We start from the raw sequence: 10,159 nt of genomic DNA on the forward strand, positions 1-10,159 counted from the left end.
GCTTGTTTTGACCTTAAAGACATGGGTATTAGCAAAAATCTTCAACCAAAAGATACAAAGGATGGTAAAAAAACTAAGTAAATGAATGCTTCTTAATGATTCTAATAGAGAAAATAAAATTACCAGACAGTAGCGCTTCCAATATTGCTCAATGTGTGCATAAAACAGAAAAGAAGATTTCTGGTTACAAGACCCATGATGCTTATTTCATGTTGCATTACTTGTTGTAAGTACCAATCAAGAGCAACCTCCTGACCATGTTGCCATCGCTCTAGTTCGATTATGTTCATTTTTTTGCCAGATATGTCAAAAGATAATTAGCCTAGATGAGGTAGTTAACTTAGAAGCAGAGATTGCTGAGACATTATGCCAATTGGAGAGGATTTTTCCTCCTAGCTTTTTTGACATAATGGTGCCCTTGCCTATTCATTTGGCAAATGAAGTGAGGTTAGGTGGTCCAGTTCAATATCGTTGGATGTACCCTGTTGAATGATATATGTGCACACTAATATCGTATGTTTGTAATAGAAGTCGTCCAGAAGGATCTATTGCCAAAGGATATTTGGCGAATGAGTGTATAAACTTTTGCTCAAGATATTTGCATGAAGATTTTCATACAAGATTCAATAAAATTCCTCGAAACAATGATGAGTGTGTTTCAAATGAACTGCGAACTCCTAGTTTGTTTCTAAGCAAAGGATGTTCTCTTGGTGGAAAATGGGAGATTTATTTATTTTAGATGAAAAATTAGAAATACAAGGTCATGCATACATCCTAAATAATTGTGATAAGACCAAAGTCTACATGAGATATTTTGTTTGATTCATTATCATTTGTTAGATCTCAATCATAACATTTAACCTTACTAACAATAAGACTATGAATATTTGATCTCTTCAGAGAGCATGAGGAAGCAATTAATGATAACAATCCATGAAGAACAAAGTGGGAGAAACCCAAAGATCATAGTCAACAATTCTTAGAATGGTTTTAAATTCACACCATGAAAAAGGATGTGCCTGGTTGGGCAAAAGGGTTGGCTAGGGGTCCAAATAGAGTTGTAAAAAGATTTTTAAGTTACATTATTAATGAGTATAGGTTCCATACAAGGCACCATGATGCGAGACGTAAAATTCAAAATATTGGTGTCACATTAGAGGCATTGACTCTTAGTTTTTCTAGTGTGAAAGATAAGAATCCAATTAAAGCAAAAGTAGCCTACTATGGTAGAATAGTTGATATGTTTGAGTTAGATTATTATGGCCAATTTAAGGTAATCTTGTTTAGGTGTGAGTGGTATATAGTTACAAAAGATAACTTTGGTCTTTTATATGTGTATTTCAATAAAAAATACTAACACGAAGAACTATTTGTGCTAGCATCTCAGGTAAACCAATACTTTTATGTGCAAGACCCATATGTGAGTGCAAACACTATGTTATGAAAACAATTCCAAGAGATTTATTTAGGATAAGTAATGACCTTGAGTCTGATTCCCCATAATATATGCAAGGAAACCATGTGAACCTGAAGTGATTCCAAGTCTTCCAAATGATAATGGAGAAATTAATATAGTGAGGAATGATCTACGAGCAACCATTATAGATATGGATCCAAACATATTTGCCAAACAACATTGTGAGGAAGACTTCGAAAGCGAATATGAGTACATGGAAGACCTTGATTCTGAAACATCTTGAAAAGTTTTCATATAGTATTTTTTTGGTAGAATCCTAAATGACTCACTTTTCTTAGTTGTTTTGCTTATTTAATTACTTGCTTCAGTTGATTATGTTCATTTAATTATTATTTAAATTACATTTTATTCATTGAAATTATTGTGTGTATGCAGAATGAAGAAAGAGCGGATCACTAAAAAAACGAATACTTACCTTAGGCCAAAAAATGAAAGGAAAAAGTCCAAAAAAAAATTTCTTTGAGGTTACACAAGTGAAGTCAAGTGTTGAATTGCTACAACAATACAAGATTAAGAGAGAAAATATCATGGCTGAAAATAAGAAAGCTAGCTTGCAAGCTCAAGACCCAAAGGATCCAACAAGAAAACAACCCATCACAATAGTGGAAGATGCATTTGAAGAGCAAGCTAGGACTCCAAAGAAGAAAAGGAAGGTCCAACCAACATCTGAACCTGATACAATGGAACAAAATGACATAAATTCTGATGATGAAGAGAAGATACAAGTGAGATAAGTGCAAGATCAAATAAAAAAGGAATGAGTCTTGACATGTATTTTATGGTACATGGGATAAATTTGGAAGATGAAGAAGATGAGGAAAATGAGCTTGATGATGATGCAAATAATGCGGGTAGTAGAGGACAAGCTAGTAATGAAGGTACTTTTCTTGTTTATCTTATTGTTTAATTATAGCTTATATTACTTCTCAGTTGAATTATGTTACTTTAATTGGACTTAGGCACAATAAAGAAGAAAACCATGGAAAGACTATGTGCAAAAAATTTCATCCACAAATTTTAATGATCGACGAGAGGTAGAATTTTTTAAAGGGCAGCCTATAGGTCCAACCAAGAAGGTCATATCTGACCTCAACCAACTATTGGGCACAATAGTTAGAAACCCTCTTTGCTATATACTAGTTGGCATAGTATGCCTAAAAAACTCAAAGAGGACATGTGGGAGTATGTCAATGTATATAAATATGACATTATGGATAATTTTTTGTTAATTTATTTGTCACATTATTTGTGCTAACCGTTGACATTCTAATGTGTTGCGTTGTCTAGCAAAAGTTTGTTCTTCCCATAAGTTCAAAGCGGTGGGTAATGCCGAGATTTTGTTGTGCATGGAAAAAATACAAGGGCGAAATAAAAAAGGAACATTTCTTGAAGTACAACACAAAGAAAGAAATGATAAAGAATCGACCATTAGAGATCTCTGAGATTCAATTTCGCAAACTAATTCGGTATTGGAACCTTCCGGCTATCAAGATAATATTGTCTTTTATTTCTTCCTATGTACCATCAAGCATGCTATCAATGGTTCTTCATGTTCCTAAACTTAGGTGTTTTGAAAAAAAGTGACATGATGTTGAAAGCACAAGAAAACATGTCTTGTAAGAATAATAATATCTCTTTTTCATATTTACATTTAGGCTATCTCTGCTAAGAATACTAAAAATAGGTCAAAGCAAATATGTCCTCACCGAATGGGATCCACAAATTTTGGAATAGTGCGTAAGCAACTGGTAATATAACTTAATTTTTTGTGATTTCTCTGTTATATATTCATGGTGTAGTTGTCTAGTTAGTATGCTTCATGTAAACTTTTCTCTATGTACTCTAGCGCTATTCAAAAGAGAACAGTGAAGAACCATCAAGGGCTAAAGTTTTTATAGCAACTCGCACAAGTAAAAAAGAAAAAATTATGCTAAAACATAAACCACAATTGTGAGTTGTCTATATTTATATTTGGATATGGAGAAGATGAATTCTAAAGTGATTTCTATTTATATTGAGTTAATGCGACTTTGTATTTTATTGGTCGTTGCTTTTTGATAGACTGAAATTCAGAACCGCTTAGAGGCAGGGGAAAATGAAGAGGATGCATTTATAGGAGTGCTAGGAAAGGACCAACCAGGTTGAGTTCGTTATTATGGGGCTTCGATTACAAGAAGCTCTCTTAAAAAGGATGAGGAAATTTGCCACATAAAAGTTGAATACAACGCTAAGGACTCATCATTAGAGAAGAAAATAGACGGTGTATGTGGTTTATTAAAGGTATTGGTGCACCAAATCAACCTTGGAATGAGTGATAAAGAGGTAGGAACATTAGCACAAGCTTTCCAAGATTCTCCTTTGGATACCTCAAGTAGCAGACCAAGAAATACTCCTTGCTCCTCCAAATCAACTCACATTCCACACAAAGATGATGTAAGTAACTATCTTTTTCATTTTATTGTCATAGAGATACTGATAAAAAGAAAAAAAACAATGGTCACTATCATATTGCTCCGAATTATAGAATTTCATTTTTCACGTTGAATTTTCTGTTTGTAGTTCATGCTACTGTTGTTGGCTGAATATGCATTGTTAAAATACCATTTTAAATGATTTAGAAATATAAGTGTGTTTTCCATAGAAAATTATTTGTATCACTCATTTTTCTTTGTATTTTATAGTAATAACATGGCGTTAATTTTGTATAAAATAATGGTAATAAAAGAAAAAGAGTCTTCCACATATATGTTATATAAAGTTGTTGGGTTGTGAAATCAAATTGGTATAGCAATTTTGCCTTTTCAATATTAAACATATTTAGATGCAGACCAATTACCAATAAAATGATATATATCGCATGAATTTATGTATTGAAAGGAACATTTTCTTTTTTCCTTATATTTTACTAAACCAGGATGCATGAGATCCCTTAATAATATAAACAAATTAGTGAGTATTAGAAATTCATGAACTTATGGAGGAACTGGATCTGCCGTATGAGTCACTACTTCAGCACTAACAAGATTCACTCAAGTTAGTCAAATTAATTGTGATTAATTTTTGTCTAAGTGCTTGATATGAAACAAACACATACCTTCAAAGTTGCTACCTCACATGCATTGCCTTACATCTTAAGCTGCCAAAATTGAAATGTAAAGTTACATCTTGAAAAAGTTGTAGGTGTTCATTTCTGTTTTATATTTTGCAAGGCAGTGGTCTAAACAATTTCGCTCATAATGGATGATACATAAAGTTTTATATTTTTTAATAAAGTACAAGAAGTAGATATTGTAATAGTTGTTGGAATTCTAATTCATGTATTAGAAATTTATGGGTAGTTGTTATGACTTTGATTTTTAGTATTTTGTTAGAGCATGTTATGTGATTACACACTTTTTTTTTGTGACAACTTATGAAGGTTGGATTAGTTGATTTAAAATTATTGGTCATTGAAGATTAAAAAGAATAATTAGGATACTGACTAAACTTATAGCCACGCTTTGAAAGAGTGGCTATATTGTACAGTAGTGATGAAAGAATTTTTGCCGATATAGAAATTATCGAGTAATCAATCGTAGTATAGTTTAAACCGACGCAAAATCCATCATCAAACAATTCTACAATCTATAACCGAGAGTATTAGTCCCGAGTCGTTCTTCCCTAGGAATGCTACAAGGATGCATGTTATTGGTTAAGTGGTCTTTTGTGGCTTGAAGAGTGTAGCATAAAAGTGCTAATAAAAGAAAACAACAATCAATCAATATTAAAAGCCTTGGCCAAGGTTGAACATTGGAAGTTCCATCACTATAGCTTCCTTTAATTGTGATAACAAAGGAGTGTTGCTTCACTTAGTTAACCCCTAATTATAGAGGAAAGTCAAGTAAAAGTAACTAACTTGAGTCACAAGTCCTAGTCTTACCCTAGGGAAGTCTAGCTTTAGTGCACTCCAAGTCAATTAGCAATCCTCAATTCTTAATCAACAATTGACATCCATTATTCAAGTGTCTCCAATGACTCAACCACTAGGCCAAGTGAGGGGATGCTACTCCATATCTAAAGTTGGCATTTTCTCAAACATTTGGAGAGCAAGAATGAAAGACATAGTAAAATTGAGAAGAGGTTTAGAATCAAAGTGATTCGACACAAGAGATTAACAAGAATCAACAATGAACAACAATGAAAATGAGATCTTCAATGAATTAATAGAATCCAAAACAACAAAGTTAAATCTAAGATCTATGAGAATTGAACAATTACAAACACTAATTGAGATTAGAGAAGATGATCTACAACATGAACAAAGTAAAGTGAGAGTTGCAATAGATCTCACCAAGGAATGGTTGAGAATTGAGAAAATGAAGATGAATCTTAGAGAGAGGTTGGAGTTTCTCTCTCTACAAATGTAGCTAACTAAAAATATCTAAGAAAACTTGTAAAATGAGTCTATGGATGTGATTGTGTATGAGTCTATGGATGTGAATGTGTATCAATCCCCTTCAATCCTTGGTTCTTATATGCAGTTTGGCGCCAAAGTTGGTTGCTGAAACCTTCCAAAATCGCCAGGCACGTGTTGCAATAACAGAATCACGTGCGGACTACGATGCGTGCGCGCACGGTACGCGTGCGCGTCCCTGGCTTATTCCACAATGTGCGCGCGAGCGCCTTGTGCGCGTGCGCGTGCTTGGCCGAGATCAATTCTTTGGCTTTTTGTGCTTCTCTCCACTTGCATGCTTCCTTCCTTGCTCCTTTGACCCATGCCTAGCCTATTTCAGCCTGAGATTACTAGCAAACACATCAAGGCATCTTATGGAATCAAGGATGAATTAAAATTATCAAATTAAAGGCTTAAAAAGCATGTTTTTACACTTAAGCACAAATACGGGAGAGATAACAAAACCATGCTATTTCATAGGCTAAATGCGAGAAAATGTCATCAAAATACTCTAAATTCAATACAAGATAAACCCTAAAATTGGGGTTTATCAACCTCCCCACACTTAAACCTTAGCATGTCCTCATGCTAACATAAGAAGGAACAAGGGGTATGCCATTTATTAAATGCAACTAAACTGTATGAATCTATCTAAATGCAACTACCTAAGGTGAATGGAAATGCTTAGTTTAAACAAATCAATTCCCAAGAGACATGCATAAGCACAATAGCTAGGGCAATAGGAGTTAAGTCCAAACCGCAATTGTATTTAATCCTCAAAAGAGTTCAACTTGCAAAAATATAACTAATATGGGTGAACACATGTGATTGAACTTTTGAACCCTCACCGAATGTGTATCCGCTCTATTCTCTCAAGTGTTTAAGGGTTAATTCACTCAATTCTCTTCTAATCAAGCTTTCCAAAATTTTATTTTCTTCTAACAATCAACATTTATTCAATGCATGCATACATTCATCATGAGGTCTTTCATTTAGGCTGTAATGGGGTTAGAGTCAAGGTAGGATCATTTATGGTTAAGTGGACTAGAGTTTAGATCTTTGATTAGTATAGACTTTCCCACCTAACTATATAGTGACCTATACAAATTCAAACTATTCTAACTACCCATTCTTCACTTTTTTTTTTTTTACATATTCATGCATTCTATTCTTTAGTTCATAACACTTATGCATTGATTCCTTTTTATTCACCTTGGGGCATTTTGTCCCCTTTTATTATTTTTTCTTCTCTTTTCATTTTTTTTCTATATCCCTTTTCTGTCATTTTCACTTTATTTTTCTCTTTTTTTTTTATACTTTGTACAAGGACATCAATTGCATAAGGTCTTATACATTTAATCAATACATGAATATGTTCCCAATTCCTAAATATGGGAGTGTACTACCCCTTTTTATCCCATCCAATGTTCCCAAGCCTCACCAACTTTGAATAATAAACACTCTCACTAGCCTAGGCTAATCAAAGATCCAAACAAGGACTTTTCATTGGTTTTCCGCCTTGGGCTTGTAATGTGCTAAAATGAGAATAAGTTGGTTAAGCATAGGCTCAAAATTGGCTAACAATGGAGAATAAAAGGTAGGTTATCTGGGTAAGTGGGCTAATGAAATAATGGCCTCAATCATACAAATGCATGAATACAAGAAATAAATAGACATATAGAATCAAGCAAATCAAGGATCACAATCATAGAAAGAGAACAATTTCACACAAGAATGAAAAATAAGTGGTTATAAAATGTAACCACATCATTAGCCTCAAGTCTCACAAGCTTGTGTTCTAGGCTCAATACATGCTTCACAAAGTATGAATTCGAGCAAGTTTCACCAAGAATTTTCTTCAATCAATTGGGTTGGTGCCCTATATTTAAATTTCTTGAAAAATCTCAATATTTGACTAAGCATTGTTGTGATTGAAAGATGCAAAAATTTCCTTAGTTTACCCTTTCCTTTTCCGCTTAAAACCAATTTCTTATGCAAAAAGAGTGACTAAGTGTTTGCAATTCAAAGTATGATTTCTAATCACAACCACAAACTAAAAAGAAAGATATGCAAAAAATGTATAAAGACAAATCCAACTAAAAGTATGGAATCTATCATCCAAAACATCTAAAAATATCCAAAAGCATCAAAATATCTAAAATATCAAGTATATACAAAATGAGATAACTAGGCAGCATAACTAAAGTGTTCACCGGTCTCCTAAAGGTGCCACCGGCTACCTCCCCACACTTAAGATCAAGCATCATCCTCGATGCTAATCCTGAGGATTAGGGATAGGTATACCGATAGGCTCTGGCTCTAGCTGTGGTACCGGCTGAGTCTCCCGTGTCTGAGGTGGTGCCTCCATATGTGCTAGGTCATCCGCATGAATACCCTCAGTATGTAAATCTGCATGCTCTTCCTCATGGGTCTCCTCATCGGAACCGGAAGACTCTGGTAGAGGTGGTAGCTCAAGGCCCTGGCCCACAAACATCTGGTCAATCCGATCCAGGCGACGCATGATCTGGTGCTTGCTGCGCTCCATGTACCGGAAGAGACGCTGAACTAGCAAGTAAATCGGCTGAGGTGCGGCTGCGGTAGATGCTCCTGTAGGGGCTGATGATGAAGAGGGTCCAGCTCCCTCAACTGCTGCCCTGGCTCGAGATCGGCGGCGGGAGGCAGGCTTCTCGTGCACCCAGGATCCCCACGGAATAGTAACTGGCTCCTTTTGAGGGAGCGGTGGAGGTGGTGATACATCATCCTGGTGCCACGGAACTCCGGCTCGCTGAATCATCTGAGTGACCATGATTGGAAAAGGAAAGAGACCTCGGATGTGGGCTCTCCACATGAACCGCCTGATCAGCTGGGGGTAATAAACCTCTTTCTCCTCCATCACACAGCTGATCAAGATCAACATAGCAACTGGGATCTCTGTGAAGTGAGTCGTAGGTATGACGTAATGAGCGAAGATCTGCTGCCAAGTCTTGGCCTCTCGGCTCAAATAACTAAAATGCATCCCCTTGGGTCCCGTGTTATCAGCATCCATAACCCAAGGAGCATCCGGAGTGGCTACTACTGCTCTCAATGCCATAAAATCAAAGGTCATGCAATGAAGGTCTATCTCGGCCTGCATGAATGCATCAGTGTCACTGGTCTTAGGCCGGCAAGTAAGGGCATCCTCAATGGCCTGCTCGGTGATAGGTACCTCAATCCCCCTAACAAGTACCGAGTCAAGGGTATGGCGGAAGAAATTGCAGTAGAACTCCTGCACCCAAGATCGGTTCACCCGGCTCAATTCCCTATCCAGAAAAGCCAAACCCATCCGGTCAATACGCTGGTGGATGATGTCGGTCAAATCTGATGGAATAACCAGCTTCTTCTCAGTATTCAGATTCTTTGAATTGTAGCTTGGGAATCTGAGTTCACAGTAGAGATTGGAAAATTTGACCATATCCTGAGCCGGTAGTAATTGGTTTGCTTTATCTATGTCATTTAGAGGGTTTTGAGCATAGGCAAGCAATAAAGCAAAAGTGGGGTCTGGTGTTTTCTTCCTCTTTTTGGAAGATGATACTTTTCCTTTCCCTTTATCTGACATCCTGAAAAAAAATAGAATAGAATATAGGCAATTAAGTACTTAGCACAAAGCAAAGAAAGCATGTTCAGGATATCACTTGGCCATTAAACAATCATGATGTGAACTGAACTTGAAAGGTAAATTGGTAAACAAGTAAGCATAAGCGAACAAGTAAACCAAGAATGCAATGTCCACTAAAGTCACAGCTCTACTTCATTAAGCAATACTATCATCATAATTTTGAAAGAATGGTTAAAGAGGGTTGAATGTGAGTGGAAGTTAAATGGTTAAAGAGATTAGTAAGTTAGAAAAGTGAATTAGTGGTATGATGATATTTAGGCTCAATAAGAGAGGGGTTGTGGCTAGTCATAGAAATCAAGTTCACAATGTTTAATGCAAATCCCGGAAGTCGAAAGTAACGAGAATTAGCCCAAAATTATAATAAAGACCAAAATGAAATTAAATTTCTTGAAAATTGGGCAGCATTCCGGCTTAAAATCGGACGTTTTCGGATAGCAAAATAGCACAAATAGCATAGAAAACAACATCAATTAAGCACAACGGCAATCAGATAGCATTTAGCAACACAAATTGCAGAGAAGAGCAACCCAAAATCAATCATACAGCACCCAAGGAAACAAATAGCAAATTATGCACAAACAGAGCACTTATCAGG

Source organism: Arachis duranensis, chromosome 4 (genome assembly GCF_000817695.3).
Source record: "Arachis duranensis cultivar V14167 chromosome 4, aradu.V14167.gnm2.J7QH, whole genome shotgun sequence".
Lineage (NCBI taxonomy): Eukaryota > Viridiplantae > Streptophyta > Magnoliopsida > Fabales > Fabaceae > Arachis > Arachis duranensis.